Source organism: Sinocyclocheilus rhinocerous, unplaced genomic scaffold (assembly GCF_001515625.1).
Source record: "Sinocyclocheilus rhinocerous isolate Xijiao unplaced genomic scaffold, SAMN03320098_v1.1 scaffold591, whole genome shotgun sequence".
Taxonomy (NCBI): domain Eukaryota; kingdom Metazoa; phylum Chordata; class Actinopteri; order Cypriniformes; family Cyprinidae; genus Sinocyclocheilus; species Sinocyclocheilus rhinocerous.
This window is the reverse complement of record NW_015641476.1, coordinates 1,313,967-1,340,665: the sequence shown is the minus strand read 5'-3', so window position 1 is coordinate 1,340,665 and position 26,699 is coordinate 1,313,967. Positions and strand designations below refer to the sequence as shown.

Genomic DNA, 26,699 nt, shown 5'->3' with positions numbered 1-26,699 from the left:
AGAGTCATTTGTTAATGAAGCCGACTACTACACTGGCACGCTGCGTGCGCGTGCAACCATCGCACAGTTTATTAAAAGACGTGTTTTTGCCATTATTTTGCATTACTCTGTCATCGCCACGGCTGAAAAATAGCACATGAAACACTGCTTACATTTATATTTTATTCTGTGATAATTCTGGGGTGGCAGGTGGGGTGGCACAGCTTTTTCTACCCCGGTAGATCCGCCCCTGTAACACAGGCTGTTATACAAACAATTAAAAGTCCCAGTACTGTTGGACTGTATATCAATAAACTTGGAATGCCACTCAATCAGTGAAATTGAGTAAATAATTATGAAGTGTATAATTATTTCATTTTGGTTACGAAAAATGAAAGTCGTGGGGAAGTCGTGGCCTAATGGTTAGAGAGTCGGACTCGTAACCCAAAGGTTGCGGGTTCGAGTCTCGTACCGGCAGGGATTGTAGGGGGGGGGAGTGAATGTACAGCGCTCTCTCCCACCTTCAATACCACGACTGAGGTGCCCTTGAGCAAGGCACCGAACCCCCAACTGCTCCCCGGGCGCCGCAGCATAAATGGCTGCCCACTGCTCCGTGTGTGTGTTCACTGCTGTGTGTGTGCACTTTGGATGGGTTAAATGCAGAGCACTAATTCCAAGTATGGGTCACCATGTCACGTCACTTTTTTGAAAAGAGGACATACTAGTTTTTATTATTCTGAATCTAAATGTATTTGTTCTCTCTTTTAGCTTTACTTTTATTGCAGTCATTGATCCCAGCTGTACAGTAAATCTGAGCAGTGCTGCTTCAACCTCACCAGAGTTCATGGGATTTGTGGTTGTTGCTGGATCCCTGTTCACAAAACAAAAAAGACTGTGCAGGAGCGCTAAAATTAGCTATGGAATGAAATGTCTCAGAAAAAGGAAAATTGGACTCAATTACTGGAGAATTCCTTATTCAGTCATGTTTTGACCTCTCCTGCGCCAGGAAAATATGAACGTTGTTTAGTAGCGGAGAGAGGAATAAGAGGAGAGCAGCAAAGAGAGAGTCAGAAGGAGAATGTGTATGCTAGTTGGGGGCTCTGAGGGGTACGCTTGTTTCCAGAGGCAAGAATCAACTCAAAATATTACCGTTTGATTTGACCATAAGACTTCTCAGCATAGAAACAGATCTTACACATTTGATGGCTTGCCAGCCCAACACTGTGCCAGTGTTTATCAGTGTTTATTTATCACTTTAGTGTTTATTAGGAATACAGCTGTAAGAGAAGAATTAGAAAAACAAACAGGTATTTCAAGTAGCTTAATCATGCTAGCTGAAGACTGTCCTCCAAAATAAATAAAGCTGTTGCACACACAGTTACACAGTAATTCACTACTCAACTACACAACTGCATAGAACACTAATTATTTTCAGTTCTTTTATAGGTTTAAATTCTGAGATTATGAAAATAATTAAAATACGTCATGTAAAAAGTCACTTTTTATTTATCTTGGACACCATTAATCTTTTTTTTAAGATTTTTAAATGTTTTTGAAACGTCTCTTATTCTCACTAAGGCTGCATTTTATTAATCAAAAATGTACAGTAAAAACAGTAATATTGTGAAGTATTATTACAGTTTAAATTAATTAGTTTTTTATTTTATTAAAATGTAATTTATTCCTGTGATTGCACAGCTGAATTTTCAGTAGTCATTATTCCAGTCTTTAGTGTCACATGATCCTTCAGAACTCATTCCAAGATGCAGTCGTGCAAACAGTTTTGCTTCTTCATATTTTTGTGGGATGTTTTCCCACAAATCTTTGCAAAAGGGCCTGACAATGTCCATTGGCTGGTGTAATCAGTCTACATTGGAGGTTGGATTGTTCATCTGTTCTGTTGGCCATCTTCTCAGACTTAGATGAGCAGCCTATGTAGCGTCTTGCCACTTTGGTACGTGACTTGGCCACTAGCATGTCAACCAATGGCCCTCGTTCTTGCTGCAGCTGGCATTTTAGACATTATGGAATGCACGGAAAATGACTATTGTGTTGACTGTCATATTGACTATTCTTCCACTGACCTCAAACCATGTCATTGTAAATGACTTAAAGGGATAGTTCAACCAAAACTGAAAATTTCCTTTCCTCTGTGGAGCTCAAAAGGAGATGTTTGGAAGGCTTTTTCCATACAGTGAAAGTAAATGGTGACTGAGGCTGTCAATCTGCCTAACATCTCTTTTTGAGGTACCCTTTCATTCTCAAAAGGGTTTTTCTCATTCTATTTATGTTTGTGTGCACTAGTATGCTTTTGTGTTGAAGGGTGGATCTATAGCTCCCAGACAATTTGCGGGCTATATATATATTTTTTAATAATTCCAGTCTTGTTCGAGAACTGACACACGTGGGTTCTCGAGTTATTTCCTTATCACTTCTTGCGTGTTTTGTTGTGAAACGTAGTTTGCGGACCAGACAGAGCTGTCGGCGATTCTTCCTATTGTGAAGTCATGCAATGTGAAACCCCCTGTCGCCAATCCATCGTGCAATGTGAACACAGCAGCGACTGACTGCTACCTCCGATAGTCACGCAGTGTGAAAACAACGGCGATCCGACGAGTTGGAAAATCATGCAGTGTGAACTCGGCATAAAGCCAAGTTCACACTACACGACTTTAAACGTCAGCAGATCGTTGTGCTGTTCAGACTACATGACTTGCTGTCTGTCTTAAAGTCGTTGTGGTGATCACACTATGTGACACTACGTAAATGATCCACAACAGGGGGTCACACACTACACGAGCTGACAACAACTCTGTCACCCAATGACTCTATCCGGTACCCAAACCATGTTGTGTCATGAAAACACACGCAAGAAGTTGAACGGGAATGACACAAAACAACAAGTGAAACAGGAGTTGTTTATTTGAAAATGGACGTCGGGAAGAAATTAGCTCTGCAAGCTGTTTGTGCTATGATCTGTTCTGAAAAATTTTTCTCCATTTCTTGTGTCCAAACTTTTCTTAAATCCATGTTGTTGCTGCTGTTTTTCTTCCGCTGACCTCAACCCATGCCTTGCTCTCATTGGCTGTAGCTCATTGCGACACCTGACACCACGTGATGTCGAGTCGGCTGACAGGTCTATATATTTAGCATGCTAGATATTTGTTTGGCATCGGCGATGCGTCAGCGAGCCTCTTTCATGCGTCGTTGAGTAGTTCACACATAAAGATCACCCGCTGATTTTCCCCCGATCACAGCCTGACTTGTCGGCGAGCTCGTTGACTTGCAAATCGGGCTTAAAACCCTGAAGTGAGAACTTCTGGCTTAAGGCGAAGAGCTAACGACAGGGATGGGTACATGTGATGGAAGAAGTAATTTTACCATTTATGATCATGTGATCCTGAGTAGTGCAGCCTCCTGAGTAATTGTGAACTACGGATGTGCAAAACTAGTTGACTAGCCGATTAAATGGAACTGCTGCTGCTAGACATTGGAAATATGAATCAAAATTTAGTCATTTTAATGTTAAGTTTTAAAAAATAATAAAGAGGAAAACAAATTAATTTAATTTCACTTCAGACCTTGCATGCATGCGTTTTTCCCGGACACGTCCTGGCCAGAATTTCTATATTGCCTAAAATATCCAGGTTTTCCTGTTTTCATACTTGCTAAAGGTAATGATCGAAAAGTAGTTTGACCAATAACATGCAGACATTATACATAATTGACCAATCGTGTCACGTGAGAAGGTGGGATCTATAGAGAATGGTCAAAGCGTTGCAGATACGCATACATATTAGGTGTGTTCGACTTGAAGCAGCGCTGCGCAGACCAATCAGAAAGCATAAAGAGCCGTCTACTCTCTATCCACCTTATTCTTCAACACGGAAGTAAGCCTATGGGCGAGACTTCCGGTTCATTAGCCGCTGTACGACAATGTGCAGTAAACAGTAAAACAGTTTGCACTACAAACCAGTGTGTTCATAATTGAGATAATACATTAAAATAATAAGGTAAGACATACCAATTTGCAATATCAAGCAGTAAAACGAGCTGTTTTGTACAGCTAAAAATAGCTGGACACGGATGAGACTGGAAGCCAGACCCATAAAAATTACAAATGGCCACGTCCACTCTTACAGGAAGAATAAGTGGATAGCTCTCAAGGTACTTCGATGTCATAACACCGATCGGTCTACGCAGCGCAAACAAAGCCAAAACCTGGATATTTTAGGCAATATAGAAATCCTGGCCAGGACGTGTCCGGGAAAAAGGGCACATATAGTCACCCTAGTATAATGCCTAAAAGCCAGCTGCTTTGTTTACAGGGCAACCATGGTAACATCTGTATATTTCTGCATGTCCTAAAGCGCCACCTAATGTTAGAAAGTGAATTTGCATTTTCATTCAGCCTGTCTGCTTCTTTTGTTACCATCAGTGTTGTAAATTTTACAAGTGGTACTCACTGCAGAGTCAAATGACTTCCAGTTCCTCCTCCCTGGACGTCTTGCGAGCTAGACATAAGCTCCACCCATTTGCTCTGCAGTAAACAGCCTCTCAAAATTTAACCGTTTGACGGAAAGCAAGAACGATTCAGATAATAAGGTATCTGGAAATATTTGTCCGTTTTATTCATAGTTTAAGTATTTCAAATGGATCGCACACAATGTTTGACTGTCTTCTGAGGGTTTCCTACTTTTAGACTAGTAGACTATGGAGACAGATCAGCCTCAAAAATAACACATTTGCAAAACAAAATTCATAAATGCACAGCACAATTTACATTTACAAAATCCGATTCGTAAATTCAAAACACAATTCATAAATACACAAGTAAAAGCATAAATATTTCCCCAGCGCAAACAAAGCCAAAACCTGGATATTTTAGGCAATATAGAAATCCTGGCCAGGACGTGTCCGGGAAAAAGGGCACATATAGTCACCCTAGTATAATGCCTAAAAGCCAGCTGCTTTGTTTACAGGGCAACCATGGTAACATCTGTATATTTCTGCATGTCCTAAAGCGCCACCTAATGTTAGAAAGTGAATTTGCATTTTCATTCAGCCTGTCTGCTTCTTTTGTTACCATCAGTGTTGTAAATTTTACAAGTGGTACTCACTGCAGAGTCAAATGACTTCCAGTTCCTCCTCCCTGGACGTCTTGCGAGCTAGACATAAGCTCCACCCATTTGCTCTGCAGTAAACAGCCTCTCAAAATGAGCTTCTTGAGTCTGTTCAGTAAAGAGTGTTTTGATTGGTGGATTAAAAGCTCACCGTGATTGGCTGAACGGAACATCCTCCAAAAAAAATATATTTATGATTCTTAACCTGCCAGGAAGGTCTCAAAAATACCTCACACAAATTCAAAGCAGTCCACGCATGTGTGACGATTTGCAAATGCAGATTCAACGATCCATAAATACATGTAACATCATTCATAAATGTGTGATGGAAATTAATTCAAGAAATTTATATATACATATTTGTGTAAACATTTTAAATTTATTTAGGTAAGATGCATTTGTGTGAGCATTTGGGGAAATATTTATGCTTTTACTTGTGTATTTATGAATTGTGTTTTGAATTTACGAATCGGATTTTGTAAATGTAAATTGTGCTGTGCATTTATGAATTTTGTTTTGCAAATGTGTTATTTTTGAGGCTGATCTGGCTCCATAGTAGACTAGTCTTTCCGTTTAAATGACTATGAAATTAGTCGTAGCGCACATCCCTTTTGTGAACACTGAGGTCATTTATTTAAGAAATTACCTGACAATTTAACCTATTTATTAATAATCCTGTACATATTTGCATACTTTTTGTTGTTGAAATGCCAAATGTCATGCCAAATGAAAAGATATTCCAATTAAAGATGCATACAGTATATATTTTACACCAAACTTTTCTTTTTTGTTTTTTACAACAGTCCTAACAGCTGTATGAACTTTATTGTGATATTATGAAGATTACATTCTGGTTCAAAATAAAAAAATGGCAGTAATGTACACTACCGTTCAAAAGTTTGGGGTCAACATGGTTTTTTTGAAAGAAATAAAAACCTCAACAAGGATGCACTGATAAAAATTGACTTTTACAATTGTTACAAAAGATTTCTAGTTTAAATAAATGCTGTTCTGTTCTTTTGAACTTTCTATTCATCAAAGATTCTGAAAAAAATATATATCATGGTTTACCATGATATCTTACAAAACCCCAATCAACCATAATGCAACATATGAGACAATAATACTCAGTCTGCACTCTTCGGAGCACTCACTTCAAGAGCTCTGTCCTTCGGCGTGAGTAGGGCACTTTTGAATGAATTCACCCCTAATCTCATTAGCTTGTAGTCGTTGTTTAGTAATGGTAAAGTATGCTCTTTACAGGTGAAGGTTGTCTGGGTTAATGTTCCAGACAGGACAATCTTCTGTGTGTCACTTGACACTGCACTTCTTTGTCACTGTAAATACTGACACTGTAATGACATGACTGAGGAAACTCTTACTTTAATTTGCTACTAAGCCAGGTGAATGAAATTGACTAAAATCTGATGATAGACAATTTAAATGATAAAAGCTGCATGAGTAATCAATATTTTTTGTTGTTTCCTTTCTGTTGCAGCCTTGTGAGTCTTGCCTATGAGAGACTTTTCCGTCAGCCATTGGACTCCTACAGAGGGGAACGGCCATGACTGCCCGTCAACGAACAGCAAGTTGACGGGACGGACCCGTCAATGCAGGCGTCACTGAAGCCACTGCTGGACATCAGATAGAGAGCGGACACTGCAGCCTCTCTGACGAGCAGTAAGACAGGAAGTCCATCAAGCCAGGTGTCAAACTGTTTAAGACCCACCCCAATAATGCCTTAAAGACACAGTACACTACATATTTATGTAAACCAGGGGTGCCCAAACTCGGTCCTGGAGGGCCGGTGTCCTGCAGAGTTTAGCTCCAACTTGCCTCAACACACCTGACGGGAAGTTTCTAGCATGCCTAGTAAGAGCTTGATTAGCTTGTTCAGGTGTGTCTAATTGGGGTTGGAGCTAAACTCTGCAGGACACCGGCCCTCCAGGACCGAGTTTGGGCACCCCTGATGTAAACGAACCTGCAGCAGGAGACTTCTTAAAAAAGCTTGACAAGTTTTCATTTTCCTCTTTATGAGTGAATCAGTGTCTTGCAAGATCAGATGTGAATATTTTCTTATAATACAGAAATATTTGTTTGGGTGTAATATTGCCATTTGTTTTTTTTGTTTTTGTTTATTGTTTTATTTATTTTTTTTAAATTTTTTGTGGTAGGCCTGGTGAAAGCTGTTCAGTATAAGTGAAGGGAAAGTCTACTGTCTGTCTGTGGCAGCCTCTGGGACGGACCCGTCAATGCAGGCGTCACTGAAGCCACTGCTGGACATCAGATAGAGAGCGGACACTGCAGCCTCTCTGACGAGCAGTAAGACAGGAAGTCCATCAAGCCAGGTGTCAAACTGTTTAAGACCCACCCCAATAATGCCTTAAAGACACAGTACACTACATATTTATGTAAACCAGGGGTGCCCAAACTCGGTCCTGGAGGGCCGGTGTCCTGCAGAGTTTAGCTCCAACCCCAATTAGACACACCTGAACAAGCTAATCAAGCTCTTACTAGGCATGCTAGAAACTTCCCGTCAGGTGTGTTGAGGCAAGTTGGAGCTAAACTCTGCAGGACACCGGCCCTCCAGGACCGAGTTTGGGCACCCCTGATGTAAACGAACCTGCAGCAGGAGACTTCTTAAAAAAGCTTGACAAGTTTTCATTTTTCTCTTTATGAGTGAATCAGTGTCTTGCAAGATCAGATGTGAATATTTTCTTATAATACAGAAATATTTGTTTGGGTGTAATATTGCCATTTGTTTTTTTTGTTTTTGTTTATTGTTTTATTTATTTTTTTTAAATTTTTTGTGGTAGGCCTGGTGAAAGCTGTTCAGTATAAGTGAAGGGAAAGTCTACTGTCTGTCTGTGGCAGCCTCTTCCATCTAGTTTGATCTCTTTTCATTTCCTAAACCAAAAGACTGCCAGCTGGAATGGAGAAATTCAGCGGCAGTGCTCAATGATGTCAGTCTGAACGGGTCACACATTTACAGTATGAATGCAGGGTCAAATCACATTCCCTTCAGCACCAGACTCATTGCTTTTACTCAAATCTTCAACAATCAAGACCAATCCGCTTTTAGATTAGAAGAGCTGTGTCTGCCATCGAAACCCTCAATGTTTTTTAAGGGATAGTTCACCCCAAATTTCAGAAAATATGGTGATCGTTTATTCACCCTCATTATGTTATTCCAAACCCATATGACTTTCCTTTTTCTGAAAAATATATTAGTGTTTTTTTTTTTTGTCCATTCAATGCAAGTCAATACGTTTGCATTGACCCAAATAATAAATTTTTAATCTGAAATGAAATTTCACTCAGATTATAAGAGATGGTGTAGAACTGAAATAATTAAATGAACAGGAAAAAATTAAGCTCATAAATGATTAAATCTGGCTATTATCTCAATCGAACTCTTACGAACATATGTAGTGTCATGGAGCATATGTTTATCTTGTGATCGTGCATATGTTTAAATGTAATGTCTTATTGGTCAGTGGAGGAGACTAAATATATACTAAGTATTTGGTAAAAAGTTTGTCTGACATATAAAGTCATGGACAAAAATATTGGCACCCCTGCATTTCTCCCAGAAAATTGCTGCAATTACAAATGCTTTGGTATTCTCATGTTTATTTCTTTTGTTTGCATTGGAACAACACAAAAAAGCAGAGAAAAAAGTCAAATCTGAGACATTCTACATAGAACTCCAAAAAATGGACTGGACAAAATTATTGGGACCTTTTCAGAATCTTCTGAAATAATTGTATTTCAAGCATGTGATGCTCCTTTAATTTGCAATTAAACTCACCTGTAACAATTCACAGGAGCTGGCAATATAGAAATCACACTTGCAACCAGTTAAAACGGGGAAAAGTTGATTCAGTCTTTGTGTTGGGTGTCTATGTGTACTTTAGAGTAAAGAATTGTCTGAGGATTTGAGAACCAAAATTGTGGAAAAGCATGGACAGTCTCAAGGCTACAAGTTCATCTCCAGTCATCTTAATGTTTCTGTGTCCACTGTGCGCAACATTGTCAATAAGTTTACAGCCCATGGCACTGTAGCTAATATCCCTTGACGTGGACGAAAGAGAAAAATTGATGAAAGATTGCAACGAAGGATTGTTCAAAGAGTGGATAAAAAACCTTGGTCAACTTCCAAACAAATTCAAGCTGACCTGCAGGCACAGGGTACAACAGTGACAGCTCACACTATCCGTCACCATCTGAATGAAAAGGGACGCTATGATAGAAGACCCAGAAGGACCCTGCTGCTGACACAGAAACATAAAAAAAGCCAGATTGGTGTTTGCCAAAGTGTACCTGAGGAAGCCAAAATCCTTCTGGGAGAATGTCGCGTGGACAGATACAGCAGGACAATGACCCAAAGCACCCAAAAATGGTTTAAGACAAACACTGGAGAGTTCTGAAGTAGTCAGCAATGAGTTCAGATCTAAATCCCATAGAGCACCTGTGGAGAGAACTCAAAACAGCAGTTGGGAGAAGAAACCCTTCAGATCTGAAAGACCTTGAGCTGTTGGCAAGAGAAGAGTGGTCCAAAATTCCAGTAGAGAGCTGTAAGAAACTCATTGATGGTTACAGGAAGCAAATGATTTTAGTTATTTTTTCCAAAGGGTGTGCTACCAAATATTAAGTTGAGGGTGTCAATAATTCTGTCCTGTCCATTTTTTGGAGTTCTGTGTAGAATGTCTCAGATTTGGCTTTTTTCTCTGCTTTTTTTGTGTTGTTCCAATACAAATAAATGAAATAAACATCAATACCAAAGCATTTGTAATTGCAACAATCTTCTAGGAGAAGTTGTGCATTATCTGACAGAAATTCAGGGGTGCCAATATTTTTGTCCATGACTGTGTGTCCACTTTTTTCAATATGTGAATCGGATTGTGACATTTTGTTCATATAAACAGAACTTTTAGATTCTGAAATCTGATTGAAATTATTTCAACTGCTTCACAGAAGAAAGAAAGTAATTTAGGTTTGAAGCAACATAATAGAACTTTCATTTTTATGTAAACAATATGTAAACAGTCCCTTTAACACCCCAGAGGAGTAAAACATCAGTAATTGTCATTTGAATAATAGACCTATACGTTTGGTGGCCTTGATGGTCTCTAAGGTGTAGATAAATGATGAAAGTTGAATTGTGGGTGCCATCAGGTTTGGTAGACAGCTGGTTATTCATTTGAGTTGGTGCATTACTGGACTGATGCCCAGCGCTCAGATGGTGAGCGGAGTCTGCTTTTCTCTGTCTGCATCCACTTTAAATATCAGTGATAATAACCCACAACAGAGTTTGGTTTATAAATATTAGTGATCAGTTCATCACAATAGGAATAACACTACTCTGCTGTTGTGAACTGGGAATTTTGGTATTGCAGTTCAATTCGCCCCTTTTGCAGTACCCTCTATAAATAGTGCCCTCAAACAGAAGACTGCAAATTACAGTGCCACACAGACAGCATGACAATAAAGCCACATATAAACAGATCTGCAAGTCATATTCCCAGGTAACTAACACTCTCTCTCCCTCTCTCTGTTGGGAGACACAGCAACATAAAGAGATGATACTCTCTGTGAAATGACTGTCCCACAATCCTCCCTGTCTCTCTCTCTTTTCATCTCTTACTCCTTTCTCATTCTTTGTCTTTTGCTTTCCTTCCTTGCCTATCTGACATGCAACCAAGCATGCAGACTTATGCACACAGTTGTCTTCTCTTTCTCTGTCTCTCTCTTTCTGTCTGTCCATCTGTTTTTTCCTGTCGGAAGTACTCCGAATAGACAACGTGTCAGAATTTTAGGATAAACGTAGTCTGATCTTATAGAATATAAACATAAACAATTTCTAGAATGAACCAGCTGCTTCGTTTTCAAGGAAATACATTCAAGTAATCTGTATGCAAAGTTCTATGGAAGTGTACTATCTATTTTTTTAAATCTAGCCTTGAATATCATATAACCAAAGTCAAACCCTGAAAATCTATGATCTATGTTTGGCAAAGTTCTATGGAAGTGTACTATCTATTTTTTTAAATCTAGCCTTGAATTATCATATAACCAAAGTCAAACCCTGAAAATCTATGATCTATGTTTAGACCTCTTTTTTTTTTTTTTTCTTTTCTTGAGATTTAGACCTAGTAAAAATAGATGCACATGAAACACGACGTATGTACATAAGCAGATGTCTATTTTATTGTGTCCTCAAGGTCACACGTCATTTTAGGCAAATCTACTTTTTGACTGTTAGCCTTCTCGAGTCCCAGGCCCTGTTTTTCACTTGTTCTCTTAATTCCTAATGGTTTTGTGCACCTCGTGGAAGCCAATCCTGCCAGTTGCAGACTCTCTCTCCTCAGCTCTCTCTTTTTTTAGTGTGTGTGTTAGTTAGTTGACTGGACTCTCTAGCAGAAGACCACTTGCTGAGTGCTTTCATAAACTGAAGCCGAGATCATCAGGTGGATCAGCGCCATGAAGCAACTAAACATGGAGCATTGCGTCATGTCACATGTTGTAGATCTGCATGTGACTTTAATATGTAAATATGTGTTAGTGCTATTATGATGTCACCACAACACGTCGCTCTGTGCTCGATGCAGTGGATCGGAATGGTTTACATTGGAGAACAAAAGAATTCCTTAACATCCACGATGCGATGCGCATGGCTCTTTTTATTACACTGAGTCAACAGCCAAGAATTACCAGCCAACCGTGAGGAGACTTTGTTACCATGGAGATGCTCTGCCAGTGCTGACTGGTCAGCTGGCTCTGGAGGAAAAGGAAGCTTTGCCCTGTGAAAAAGGAGAATTACCTGCTAAATGAGATAGACCATATCAGCACATCCTCTCATTGATTTGATCGATTATTTTGTTCATATTCAACTTACTGCGATTAAACCGTGGCTTATGCGGACTGATTTACACAGGAATATCCAATGCAATGGAGAGATATCTAAAAGCTGACTTATTAGATGCACACACAATATTACCATTATGAATTCAGTTTGACTGTTAGGGATGCACTGACAATAAAACCAATATATATATTTTTGTTTTTTATGTCATGGCTGATAGACAATAAATGGCTGATATTAAAATTATATGCTATTTTCTCTATAAATCTTTATACAAGTGAATTTAGGCGTTGTAGTCACAACATTGTAATGTAGAGGATATTCATTTCAAGATTTGCTAAAGGTGACGTTTAACAGTGTTATTGAATTAATGTTTTTAAAAACTTCAAATGAGCGTTAGATGATGGCAAAGAAGATCTAAATGTAAAAATGGTGGAAACAAGCATGCATAAATATATATTCAATATTGGCCGAGCTATATATCCAATACAGGGGTGTCCAGTCTCGGTCCTGGAGGGCCAACGTCCTGCTGAGTTTATCTCCAGCTTGTCCCAGCTTACCTACCTGGAAGATTCTAGTAATCCTGAAAACCTTGATTGCTTTGGTTCAGGTGTGTTTAATTGGGGTTGGAACTAAACTCTGCAGGACAGTGGCCCTCCAGGAGTGGGATTAGACAGCCCGACCCAGTATATAAATTAAAAACAAATCTCTAATATTGACTGATATATTGTGCATCCCTATTTGATTGCAAAACAGCCAGAATCCCTGCTGCTGTGTGAGAGATACTGAGACAAAATTAAGAGAATCCTTAGAAATGCAACTTAAAATATAACAATCATAGAATACCTGAAACCTTAGCACACCAATGTGATATTTGATGTATCTTGTGGCTTTCATTACAGCATGGAATATATTGTACTGTGTACAAGTGACTGTCTGCTCATTATTAATGGATTTCAGTGAGCTTAGATAAATTCTAAAGAATCATTAGGCTTTTTTTCACTTTTGTAAAGTGTCGTAATGGACAGAGTTACCTGTGTAACGCTTGGCTGCTCACCCTTGTCTCCACACAGTAACGAAACCGCAGGAGAACATTGCTGACTGGAAGAGATCTCTTTCAATTACCAGATCACCTTACTTCTAGTGTCTGGCTTACAGCAATGTATACAGCTACAGGTCACTAACGAAACATAGGCAATCGCACGTCAGAAATATGAATCTAATATCAGATCATTTTGGTAATCACAGGTGGACCTCTGTGTATTTCCACTTCGATGAGAGGTGTGTTGGTGTGTGTTGGGTCAGCTTTTGTGCCTCCTAACAAGCATGCAGAGGGAGATGCGCTCGGTGAGTCTGTGTTCTTACGATGAACAATCCAGACGGCAGGAAAATGTATAGAATCGCCCCCCTCAAAACGTAAATAAATAACCAGATGTTCCTCTATTCATGTGAGTTTTGGATGGGCTTGCCCCTTCTTTCTGCATGATGCTTTGTTTTTGAAAACTTGCATCCTGATTGAAGATGTATTTGTGTTATTTATTTATTACTTTTTTTGTATATTGGAGACCCTGTATCATTTCTTTCTTTCTTTCCGTTTCTTTTTTTGGGGGGTTAATTCATCAATCTTCTGGATTTTTCTACATGCATATCATTTTGTAGGCAGCAATATGAGATGTGATGCAAATGAAATTATGTGCAATGTTGAAAATTAAAAAAACAAAACATAATATATTAAATAAAAACAAAGAAGGCCATTTTTAATCTTTCTTCTGTGTGTGTGCATTTTTGAATTAATCATTTTGGTAATCTAACTCTTCATTATGTTGGCAGTCATCATGCTCCACTTCTGAGAATCAAATCTCCATTTGCGTCTGTGACAGTTGACGTACCATGGGTCTATCAAATCCCTCGCCATGTGTTCGTGTCGTCTTCGACTGAGGCCTGTGACTGAGGACAAAGAGTTTTGCCATTATGGGACATTTTCTGCTGCAACGGCTCACAGACTTGTTTTTGACACCTAATCCTCCAGTCATTCATATACGGCAGCGTTTAAATATTTAACATGGAAGCTGCGTGGAGCAATTACTAGACTCTTGGATTTGCTCCAGACACAGTAGCCGAACTCCCACTGAAGACAATGTGCCTGAGCTCACACCCTGCAAACAAAATAGCACTGCACTGCGCTCCATCCAGGGGTCACACGCATACGCTCAAATGCGGCGATGTAAACACAATAACACTTGAATGCTGATGTGGTCCTTCCCCTTTAACACACATTTACTTGTCCACACCAGTGCACCAAAATAAATGAGGTGTTAATTAGTCCCAGTCTTATCTCCTGCCATTGCTTGACTTCAGGGAAAAGTCACCAGTGGCTGGAGGGCGAGAGTCAACAGGTACTAGGGTACAGGTGACCTTTCTACTTTAATTATAGATTGTCTCGCTCTCTGTGGGCTTCATTATTTACTGTAAACTGGAGAAGCTGACATGGAAAGAGACAGATTTGTCTTTGTGTGTTTGCATTCCGCCTTGAAGGTCAGTGCCTGTGGACTCTGGGCTACAGCCACAGGGTGTAAATCAGCACTGGGGTGCTGATATTTATAGACGAGCGCCCATCATTGCTGTCTGTAAAACGGGTGAACTTGCCAAAAGACCCAGAACAATCTGTGAGGTCTTCCCGTCTTCGTTTCCACTCCAGCTCGCAAACGCTCGGCGCATCTGCTTCGCCATGCTTACATAAGTTTCTGACGTGGAATGTCAGCTGTCACATTCACATTAGCTGTGTCCGAGCATGTTTGTTACCATTGGCTGGAACAGTCAGGGTGCATACACTAATTTATGTGGACTGGCTCGCCAATGAGCTAGTCCTGTTTGGTCTGAGGAGAACAATGCTTTATGCATCATCCTCATGCAAGGTCATTGAATGAAACAGGCCATGAATGTCCTTTGCAGAGTAGTATTATATTTGGTTTGGAGTCAGTCTTGCTGGCTTTGCGTTGGGGCTTGTGGCTGTCTTCCAGGAATAGGCCACATCACTCAAAGGTGTAACATTAAACCTGACACAGGACAATAGCCAAGCACATGGTGGGCATTCTGTAGTGTTCACACTATGAGGGAACGTGGCAATAAACAGCTAGCCTTATCCCTAACACTGCTGGAAACATAATACCCGGCCCGTTACTGTTCCTGGAAATTCTACACCATTTTACGCTCCAAGAGTTTCCTTTAACCTGACTCTCTCTGCGCCGTACCCTTGGTCCCTCTCTCTTTTCACTCTAAAAAAACTCCCCCATTCTTAGGTTCCCCCAACTCATCCTCAGATAATGTCCAATCTCTCTCCTACTATACTATTGTGCCTTCTTCCTCATCACGAGTCGGTACCCTAATTGCCAGCTTTTTTCCAAGAGCCTCTTCAGACGGCGTTTGATTCTCAACCAATTAAAGTAATCAAGTGATATTCAAAATTTTAATTTGCCCAAAAATGATTGCCGGTCATGGTCCGAGGAAGAGTTAGGCAGATTATTTTCCCCCTTTGGACAGCAACTGAGGAAGAGATCAATTGTGTTTTTACATCATTTATGAGATGCATGTGTTATAAATGACATATTGTCTGTGATCAGTACTTACGCGACTGTTAAATGATCATTGTGATGTGAATCTTTTAATTGGAAAGCTTTGAATGTTTGGTGTTTGCAACTAATTTCCATGTTGAGTTCAAAGGTCATGGCTTTCTGCTTACTTTTTAGTGTAATGTCAAAGTTTGATGACATGCTGACATTAGGCTGTGTGCCACTCAGAAATGAATTGAGAATGACTTTTAAATTCCAATCCAGTTCATTTCATTTGAATTGATTTAGCAAACAGGATGCAGAATTGCAATTTGAAGTAGAAACTAATTTTAACTAGAAAAAGTTTATTAAGGTAAACTTTAAATGTTGACATTAGTATTTAAGGGTTTTTTAATTATTATTTTTTTAAAGGTTTATAGGCTGCATGGCAACATTTTCACTGGCATGATGGGTGATGGGTGGATGAATAGATAAGAATAAGAAAAGTATTTTTTTAAATTTATTTTAATTTATTGTTAGGCATTTTAATTGACAACAACAACAGCTTTTTATTTTAAAGGGGTCATAGGATGCCCATTTTCCACAAGTTGATATGATTCTTTAGGGTCTTAATGAAAAGTCTGTAACATAGTTTGGTTAAAATTTCTCAATGGTAGTGTAAAAAACACCTTTTTTACCCTGTCAAAAACAGCTCTTTTCAGATCAAGCCGTGATGACAGCTCACTCAGGGCGGGTCTGAGGTAAGACACCAGTCCAGTCTGTGCTGGAACGCTACTGTCAATGAAACTATCGTGGGAGGGGCCTGTCTGTGTGACGTCACACAGACAGGCATCTGATATCGGCTCAATTTGAGAAAGGGGTAAAAATTTTAGTAGATAAAAAAAAAAACACTGGGTGGATTTTTATCATTATAGGGTGGTTGTGTACACACACTGCCAACACACATTTCAGTTCAAACAACTTGTAAAAGTGCATGTAGCATCATATGACCCCTTTAATTTTAATTTTAATTATTTAAAATTACTTTAGTTTATTTTAGTGCTGTCAATATGAACTCGTTAACGCATGCGATTAATTTTTTTCAGTTTAACGCGTTAAAAATATTTAACGCAATTAACGAAGGGGTGGGGCTAAGGTTGGCCACCCCACTCACAACTGCTGCTTCTGTCTCTTTTTTTCTTGACAAGAACTGCATTTATTAAGACGCAGATCATCTTTATGACCACATCAAACAGAAGACTTTTTAGACGCGCACTCCAACTTCACCTCTGCTCCAGGCGCTAATCAAACAAGCACGGAAAAGGTACAGGTGACGAGGGAACTTTAGTAGAACAACAGTGAACTGCGGTCAGATGAGATGTTGTCAGGCCATATGTCAATAAAAACGTATTGAATTTTCCTGTCCTGTCAGCCGTTATACTGTGCTCGTAGCAAGTGCTCTTCAATTGCACACACAAATGCGGTGACGCGCGCTGTATATAAAGTGCAAGAGAAACTATGAGCATGCAATGTTGTAGTTATGTCATCAGGTAAGTCATGAACTTACCAAAAAGGCGATTAAAGCTGCCTTAAAACTGTGCATGCATGTAAGTATTTGTTATACTGTATATGAGTCACATTTAAGAACATGTCTCTGAATTGCAGTGGTTTTTAAAACTGTCCTCGAGCAGCCTAGCACTGTCTCCCTCATCTCATCTCAACACACCCGATTCAACTCGTCAGCTCATGAGCAGAGACTTTAAGACCTGAGGTGAGTCAGAAAAGGTAAAGAGTTGTGAGAAAATATGATGCGTGTCAGATCCGCATCATGTTCGGCAGCGGCAGCTCTTAAAGCAGCCAAAATAACCTAATAACCAGATGCTGTGATGTCTGTTCATCAAAGAACAATAGAAAAAAGAGGAAATCAATAACTTTTGTAGCTTTAATGATTCATCTATATTTAATTTAGAATTTAGTGTTTGATAACTTTATTCCATTTCTGTATATTTTCTACTTGCTGAAGGGCACAGAAAGCTAAATATGACATTTATTATAATGGATTTATGTGAAGACAGTTCATTCAGTTGTTATTTTCTGAAGTTTAATAAATGTTAAAATGTATAGCTCTCAATTATAATGTAATGTTAAATGGCTATAGTCAATGGTTAAATATTAGGTGGAAAAAATAATTTCCTAGAGACATCAGTAGTATTGGTATTAGTGATACTCACCTTAAGTCATAAAAAAGATGCCATTAAACAAATATTAAAAATATACTGTCTTTATGTTGTTTCTACATTAATTTGAAGACTGAATGTGAAATTATTGCAATACAAACGTATATTAAAAAACGTCTAAAAACGAATGTTAGGTCGGATTAATCACGATTCATTTCAGGAGAAAAAAATGTGCGATTAATTAGTTAATTTTTTTAATCGATTGACAGCACTATTTTATTTAGTTTTTTTGTTTTGTTTTGTTGACCAGTGCAGAAGCACTCTCAGAATGCATTACCTTTGATGAATCTCTTTGAATTACAATTCAGTAAAATCCTCTTCCTGGCATTCCAATTCAACTTCCTCTGGGGTGTGGCCAATTCAATTCAATTCCAACACATGAATTTGAAGGCAGCCAATAATTCCGAACTCTGACTTATGTTGATGGATGATAGTAATCAAACTTTAGTTACTTCACAGTAAGGTGTACAAAGGGCTGACAACATCACTGTAACTACAGTAGGCTACATCCTGTAATATTCGCAGAGAGAATATCTGCTGTCTTGGCAACAGAAGCCTCTTTTGAAATGGGTTCCTTCGGCAGCTATGAATATATGTTAGACCAGTCTGGTAGCTCTGCAGGACTATGTGAAGACTCAACTAAATGAGTAGGACAATGGATGACAGAGCAGAATAACAGTCAAGGGACAGATCCACAGGAATGAGAGAAAGAGATAAAATTGTGAAAGAGTGCAGAAGAAAAAAAAATGTATGAACAAGAATAGGAGCATGACAGAGTGAATGGAAGTAATGCTCTGGCAGTGAGAGAGAAGACAGTTGATGCAGAAACAATTGAATTGTAAGAGAACAGAACACATAAGACTGCACATACTCAGCCATCCGTAACACACACACACCGCCACGGGCACACGGCACATCCTCAGCCGCTCTGTGCAATTACTGACATCATCCTCAGCTCTGATAACTCCATACACGGGACTCATCTTAACCCACCCATAATACCAAACCAGCCTCCTAGAGATAGGGAAATGAGAACCAGAGAGCTTGATTTTATATGACACTCATGCCCTCGCAGCCAGCGTGAGGCCTTGAAGAAGCTAGTGGGCTGTAGCTTGGAGCTAAGGCTTAGTGACATGGGTAGAGGAGGAGGGAGGAGGGTTTTTTGGAGGGGAATGGAGGTTGGAGAACAAGAGCATGGCACAGACGTTTGTGACATGGGAGGCAGGCGCTGTCTTCGATGCACTGGCGGTGAAATGCACCCGCATGAGGTGTGAAGGGAAATTTCTATTTGTTGTCATGGAAACTGCAGTGTGAATTGTCTGGAGCAAAAATACAAGTGGAGGAGAGGAGAGCAGAGGGGAGAAGAGAAGAGAAGAGAAGAGAAGAGAAGAGAAGAGAAGAGGAGAAGAAGAGAAGAGAAGAGAAGAGAAGAGAAGAGAAGAGAAGAGAAGTCACGTGGTAGATCTATTCAGGGGAGACCCTTTCTTTCATTGTGAGATGAGAAAGATATATATATTTTTAGAAATGAACGCACCTTAGGGCTGAGGTGCACTCTTTCACTATCAAATATAAACTGTTATTGCAAAAAGCTCCCTCTTTTGCTCACAGCCAAAGCTTTCAAACAGGCACTACAAACATGAATAATTGGATTTGTCGAGTTTCTGAAGTTGATATGATATATTACTCATGTCTAGTTGCAGGTATTCATATAGGCTGTATATTCTGAGGCGCTCTTCTCACAGCGGAACAGGTGTCGGGTTACGTTTATTCCGATTGTGAGCTACTGAATGGTACATTCATTCATGCCTCTGAATAGTGCACGAACACAGTCGTGCAGAAGCGCTGTGCTTAAGCGGCTCTATCTCAGAGGATTTAGACTGGGGGGTGGGACGTATATTTCCAATGAGCGCTCAGCAGAGTGATATATAAGGGTGTTAGGCATTGTCAATCATCTACAATGGATATTTCCATTCGCCAGCTCAACCTTTCGGAGCACACAATGCGCCCGGTCCTTTTGGAAAGGCCTCTGACTGATGCACAAACGCACCACGGACATATAGATGCACACACTTTCAAAGGCTTCTGCCACTCATCGGGGGCCTGGGCTGAACCTGAGCAGCAGGAGTCGGCCTGATATTTTCAGCTGTGACACCCCTGACCTGCCAGTGCCCTCATCACCCTAGGTGGTCATGCGTGTATGTATGCATGTGTGTGCGTGAGACTGATACATTATATAATAATTAAAATATTTACATTTTAACATCATAATATTGACATCTATCCATCTATCTATCTATCTATCTATAAAATGAAAAATGGATTATAAAATAATGGCATATACTGTAATTCAAACTGTTTTTCTTTTTTTGAATACTGTTTTTTACTGTTTTGCCTTTTTGAAATAAAATGCATAAAAATGCGGTGGATTTCTATCAAAAGTACTCTTCATACTTTAATTTGATTTAGTATATAAATTATAATTAAATGCATTAAAATACATTTTAATTATTATTTAAATATTTACATATTGATATAATGATAATAATAAAGTACTCTTCATACTTAAATTTGATAGTATATATTTATTATAATTAAATGCATTAAAATACATTAAAATATATTATAATTATTTTAATATTTACACATTAAAAAATAATAATGAAAAAGTATTATTGTAAAACGTACATGCATATCTGTGTTTGAGTGAAATAAATAATAATATATATATATATATATATATATATATATATATATATATATATATATATGCGTGTGTCTGTGTGTGTGTGTTTGTGTGAAATATAAGTTATAGATTTCAAAACAGCTTGTTTTGAGGGAACATTATATGAAAAGTTTGAGATTAATAGAACAAAAAATGTATTACAACCATTCACGGTCTTACCTTAAATGCACTATAAGTCACTTTAGATAAAAAAAAATTGCTAATTTAAAACAGATATCAAATTCGAGTCTTGTTTACAGCTATGCTAAGTTGAGCAGTGGTCATGTGATCACTTTCATGTAAAAAACATTCTCTCTTGTACACTTATATGATTAACAGTGGGCAGACATTTATGAGAGCTGCAGCATAAACATTTCATGTTGAAGGGGGCCAGCTTTGGATTCGGATTTCAATGAGGAATGTTCGGAGGAGGTTGAGATAATGCATGGGGATGATGTGGAGAAAATGGGAATTTTGCAAGTGTTTTGATCCTACAGTTAGTCACTAGCTGATTACAATGAGGACAGAAGAGTGTGTGGTAATTTGGGATGGAATAACAACGATGTCACAGACTGCATGCAGAGAACATCTCTTGGAGAGGCTGCAATGCAAGTGACGTGAGCGTTTTATGCAGGCGTGTGTGGTTTGATTGGCAGGACAGTTTAAGGATTATCTGAATAAGTGTCATAGTTTCCTACTGAAGTTATGCCATGTTGAGATTTGCCCCTATGTTGAGACATGCTGTGGAGCTCATTTTTAGAATTCCTATTTAGCATTTATGGTGCATATAACTGCAGCATTCAGTGATGAAGTGTGTTGCATAACAGAGGTTCCCAAACTATTTTATGCTAGGACCTATAGAGGTAATGAATCTTAAGGCCCACAAAAATTGTTTCAGAGTGAAATATGAGAATATATGCATTTGTTCTCTCATAGTTAACTTTTTTAAGTTTTCCGTGTCATACTATTAAATTACGTATGCCTACATTTCAATTTCATTGTATTACTAAGGGTTATGATAAGCTATAAAGGATACAGATACAGATAGAATATATTTTGCTGTCATGGTTGCATAGCAAATAAAAGCCGGATAATGGCTTTATTAAAGTAATGATGCTTTGACATGAAATTTGCAAGCAAGCGAGTCAAATGCTAAATCATTAGCTGCTCTGACAGATTTGGTGAGTTTATTTGTCAGAAGTTTTCATCAGACATATTCAAACTGGTAGCTTATGAGTCTTTTTTGAATGATTAATTCAATGATTAAAGGGTCATCTGGAATGAGAGGAGTAGTGCAACTGAAAAGTGGTTTATGAAACATTGATCGGTCTTGTCAAAAATATTCCAATACAGGTTATGCCCACCAAAAAACTTGTTAAATGAATTTTTCATAATTTCTTTTGTATTTCTTGAATGCCATGAACGCATTCTAAAAACTTTACATCACTTATTTCCACTCTGCGACACACAGTTTGAAAAACGCTACCCAGAGGTGTAACTTTGGAAATGTTGTCCTGCATTTTGTTGCACGTCTAGTGCAAATCTAATTTTGGAGTGTGCAGGTAAGTGGTATGCAGTGTAGTGTTGAGCTGAGCTATGTTGAACTGTGTTACACTGTGCCTTCTTAGCTTAAGCTGCTCTGAGGGAGCTGTCAGTCAGCCCTGTATATGGCTGAGCAGCTCACAGGCATGGGGCATATCATTCAGCCTTACAGAGAGAGTAAGTGAGAGAGAAGAGAGAGACAGACAGAAAGAAAGAGGGACACTAACAGTTTCCAGTGGGAGCAGAGCAGTTCACTTCCAGCCTCACACTGTTAGAATACCAATTCATTCATCAAAGACTCAAACCACACACACACACACACACACACTTTCATTTTGCCATGTATAAAGCTATTTCAATGACACAGACTACATATTGCTCCCAAACAGTGAGTCAAGTCACAAATGAATTTCTTATTTCTTATGGATGCTTAAAGTTCCCCTATTATGCCATTTTTAAGGTCTCTAATATTGTTTTGGGAGTCTCCTACAATAGGTTTACATGCATGCAAGGTAAAAAAAAAAAAACGCTTTCGTTTTCTAAAAATATGCATTTGATGCGTTTTTGTAAGAAAAATATCCATATTCAAAACGTAATAATCACTTTAATGTCGCTTGCGCCAGCAGTTGTACACAGAAGCAGTTCCGGGCGGATGTCGTATGAGGTCAGTGTATGGGCTAATTTTCATTTTTGGGTGAACTAACCCTTTAATATCACCTCATTTTCCAGTGATTCTCAAACTCCCTGAGATTAGAGAAGCAGTCGTCAGCAAAATGACAGGAACACAAAAAAGACTGGGGTTGTACTGCTGTTGTACAGTGGGGGGGAAAAAAAAGAATTTTAACCACTGATTCTTTGCAGCCTCATCTTTTGGAAGTGAAAATAAAACAAATTTACTTTTGTAGGACACAGTGTCTTCTTGAAATTATGTTAACCACACAAACAAGCTACAGTGTTTGAGAGCGGGTCAAGTTGTTCACAGCCGGCCAACGTAGAACATAGTTGGGCATTATGCAAATTTTTTTTACCCTACGTGTAGCCATCAAGGAAGTGGGATTCGAATTACTGACGACTCGTTTAGGCTGTTCAGAGTCAATTCTTTCTTTTGGGAGACAATAACTTTATTTATGGTGCACTTTCGGCTTTACAGCTTTGCAGATCGTTTACATTCACATACAGCTACATTACACACTGCATGAAAAGCAATACTCGAAATAGCATAATAGGGGCACTTTTATTTGATAGACTGCAAAAGACAAGCTCATTTTGGCCCCCAAACCAAATAAGTCTTTGCTAAAAATGGCCTGACTTTTTAAAAGATCTTGCATCTTTTCCTCCTTTTTCATGGACAGAAATAGAATAAAATGGCTTGCGGGGGAAACGAAAGGCATCCTCCTGTTGGAATACCACACAGGCTCCGCCTGTAAGCATAAAATGAGCATTGATAAATTTAGCAGACTTACGTAACCATTCCTTCCTCAAATTCAAACTGATGAGGCAGGGAAATATATTTATTTAATTCTACAGCGCTTCTATGCTAATGAATAGTGGAGAGGCTTTGAATGTGCCACACTGTGCTGGCTAAGTGACAGGCGGAGAGGGGCTGGGATTGGATCAGATCCACATGCTGTCTCTGTGATGAACAGGACTACAGAGGGTCTGCTGCCTTGGCCGTGGAACGGAAATAAATAAATAAATTCATATAAAAAGATCTCACATGCTGGGTTGAGATCTGCATTCACTGTTTTGGCTACAAACATTTTGCCTCAGTTGAAGTGCTGAGTTCTTGAGTGTGAAAGTGATGCAGTGACGTGCAAGGTAACACACAGCGCACACACTAAAATGCCGCCTGAACATCTGTTTATTGTCTCGCATTTGCAGAGATTTGTAAACAAGCGTTCTAACATCCTAATTCTAGGTAATGGCTGGTTAAAAATGCTCAGACGCTAGCGATTCCTCAGGGTGAAGCGAGAAGAGCACGGTAAGGTTAGACCAGAGGAACTCTCTCTCCATCTTCACCGCATCTACATTTTTTAGTCTACAATATTTCTTATTGGCATCATGCCTAAAAATGTTTACAAGCCATCACTGCTGTAAATCCCTCTAAAACATCCATCCTGTGGCTACTCACCCAGAGCTGCTCCAGGGTCTACTTATCTTATGAATGTGTACAAGGTGTGTGTGCATAACTCACCCTCTCTGCTGCAGTCACTCCCAGGAACATAATATGTGATCTTAATGTGCTCTTCAGCTATTCTGTCATACTGCCTGCGCTGGCTCATATATCTAAAATTTAGGAATGTAAGAACAGTTGACTTGTGGTGATAAAGTGCGCCTGTGTTATAATGAGCCAGAGGAATAATAACTGTAATATATTGTACAGAAGCAATGTTTTTAATGCATTATAAAATATTGGGGAATAAAGTATGTTTTTAGCCGAGCAAGAATGCAGTCTGGTACTTACGAACTTGATAAATGTATAAATCAGCTAATTACAGAGAACAAATAAACCAGCAAGTTAAGCAAAATGCTATCTATCTATCTATCTATCTGTCTATCTGTCTGTCTGTCTGTCTATCTATACTGTGTATACATATATATATATATATATATATATATATACTACTGTGCAAAAAGTCTTAGGCCACTAGTATTTTCACAACAACAACAAAAAGGTTTAAAGTCGGTTATTTCATTCTTTTGCTGTAGTGTGTCAGTAGGAAATATCAGTTTACATTTCCAAACATTCATTTTGCCATTAATTGTAATAATCTTGTAATAATTGTAATAAAGTGAGATTTTTGTATGCACAAGGAGTCTGACAACATCCAGTGCTCCACAGAGAGATCTGATCTCACCACCATACTATACTATAATACAGCTTAAAAGCCCTTCAGTCACTGCAAGTGAACTGACCTATGCTATTTTCCTGTAGTTCTAATGGTCTTACAGTATATGGGTTTTCTGTGATGCTTTTTGTCATCCTATTTTATGCTATGTTTGTCTGATTCCGCAGACCCTGAGAAAAGGCAAGGTTCATCTGACACTTCAGATCGAGGCATGACAAACCCAGGGTCACATTGTCTGGTCCTTATAGAGCAGGGAATGAAGAAACTACTAAATAAATTCAGATAAATATAAAGGCATGAATAGCACTATGGATAACACATATTTTTTTAAAAGCAGCTATTGTATTTGATGCAAAATGTTTTATTACATTGCAGACTAACAGCAGGATGGCAAATGAAAACAGGAAAGGCCTATAAATAAATCAAGAAATAGAATAAAGACTGCTTATACTGTATGTTTACTTTATTGTATTTATTTATGCTATCAATGTATTCATGACGGAATCTAATTCTAAAGTTTAATTTACTTTAGACCACGATTTTGTTGCTTTATTTTTGTTTAAATAATTTTCATTAGAAACAAAACAGAGCCCAAATAACCAGGTTATAAGTAAAGACTGCTAAACTCCTGTAAGCACTCTTACAAACTAAAGGAGAATTTGATATCTGCCACTTGAGAAGTCACTGTAAGTGTTTCAACAGGGCAGCGGTCATGAACCGGCGTGACTCTACACAGCTACAATCATTCAATCTGTCTTCAGTCTAACAGACACTCTCTTGTTTCAGTGCGAAACGGCTTCAAGATTCAGTAGCAGCATGAGACTGCTACTTGGCGCCAGTCACCAAGACTGTAAACTCGGTAGGGCCGAACAAGACGGAGAGGCCCTGCAAGCTTTGGCACAGGAGGCCGTTGGAGAGTTGTCTCGTACCCAGTGGTCTTCCCTCAGGAGGCTGCTACAACACAAAGATGCCAGCGGCTCCACCACGGAGATTTCACAATCATGACACACATGAGAATATAACAACCAGTTGTGCATTTCACATTCTGCACTCACATAGGGCTAAGTACCATGTGGGACTGTACACTACTCTTTAAAAGTCTGGGGTCAGTAAGATTTTTGAATGTTTTTGTAGGTTTACATGCAGCCTTTGGCTTGCAATTCCTGTCATTGCAAAGCTGAAGTTTTAGCAGCCATTACTCCAGTCTTCAGTGTTACATGATTCTACAGGAATCATTCTAATATGCTGCTTTGGTGCTAAAGAAACATTTGTATTATTTTCTATTTTGAAAACAGCTGTGTGGCATTTCTCATGAATAGAAAGCCTAAAGTACATACACTGAAAAAAGAAAAAGAAAAAGAAAAAATTGTGTCATTTTCCTTTAATTTTCTGCCAGGACAATGTCCGGTAATTTTACAGACATTTACGCTAACTCTAAAACACAACGCAATGAAATGCTAAATTCTAAATACAGGTAAAACACCTGTAAAAATAAACTGAAATAGAAATCTTTTGTAACATTATAACTGTCACTTTTAATCAACTTAATGCATCCAAAAAACAAAAAAAAAACTTTATCACAAACTTTTAAACAGTAGTGTATATTATTAGACCTTACTTAGTATCAGGGTTATATAGTTAAAAATAAAACCATTAAAAAATTGTTACTTGAAATAAAATCAAATGTACCTTAAAATAAAATATAAAAAACCCTTAAACTTATATTATTTCAGCAAGTTATCTTGATGCACTTAAATAAATAAAACTGAAATAAAAAGTAATTAAATCTATATAGACATACAAAATAATAAAAAGAACAAAACAACAAAATTAC

At 38.6% G+C, this 26,699-nt stretch overlaps 1 protein-coding gene across 3 annotated transcripts in view; it reads left to right on the top strand.

Annotated features, from left to right (window-relative positions):
• LOC107755072 (potassium voltage-gated channel subfamily A member 1-like) overlaps positions 1–6,871 on the top strand; it is a 62,361-nt gene extending 55,490 nt beyond the window's left edge. For all 3 annotated transcript variants that reach the window (XR_001641653.1, XR_001641652.1, XM_016571727.1), the window contains exon 3: positions 6,601–6,871. The gene's annotated coding sequence lies outside the window, so the exon portion shown is untranslated. The remainder of the gene's footprint in view (positions 1–6,600) is intronic.
• Positions 6,872–26,699: the final 19,828 nt, after the last annotated feature.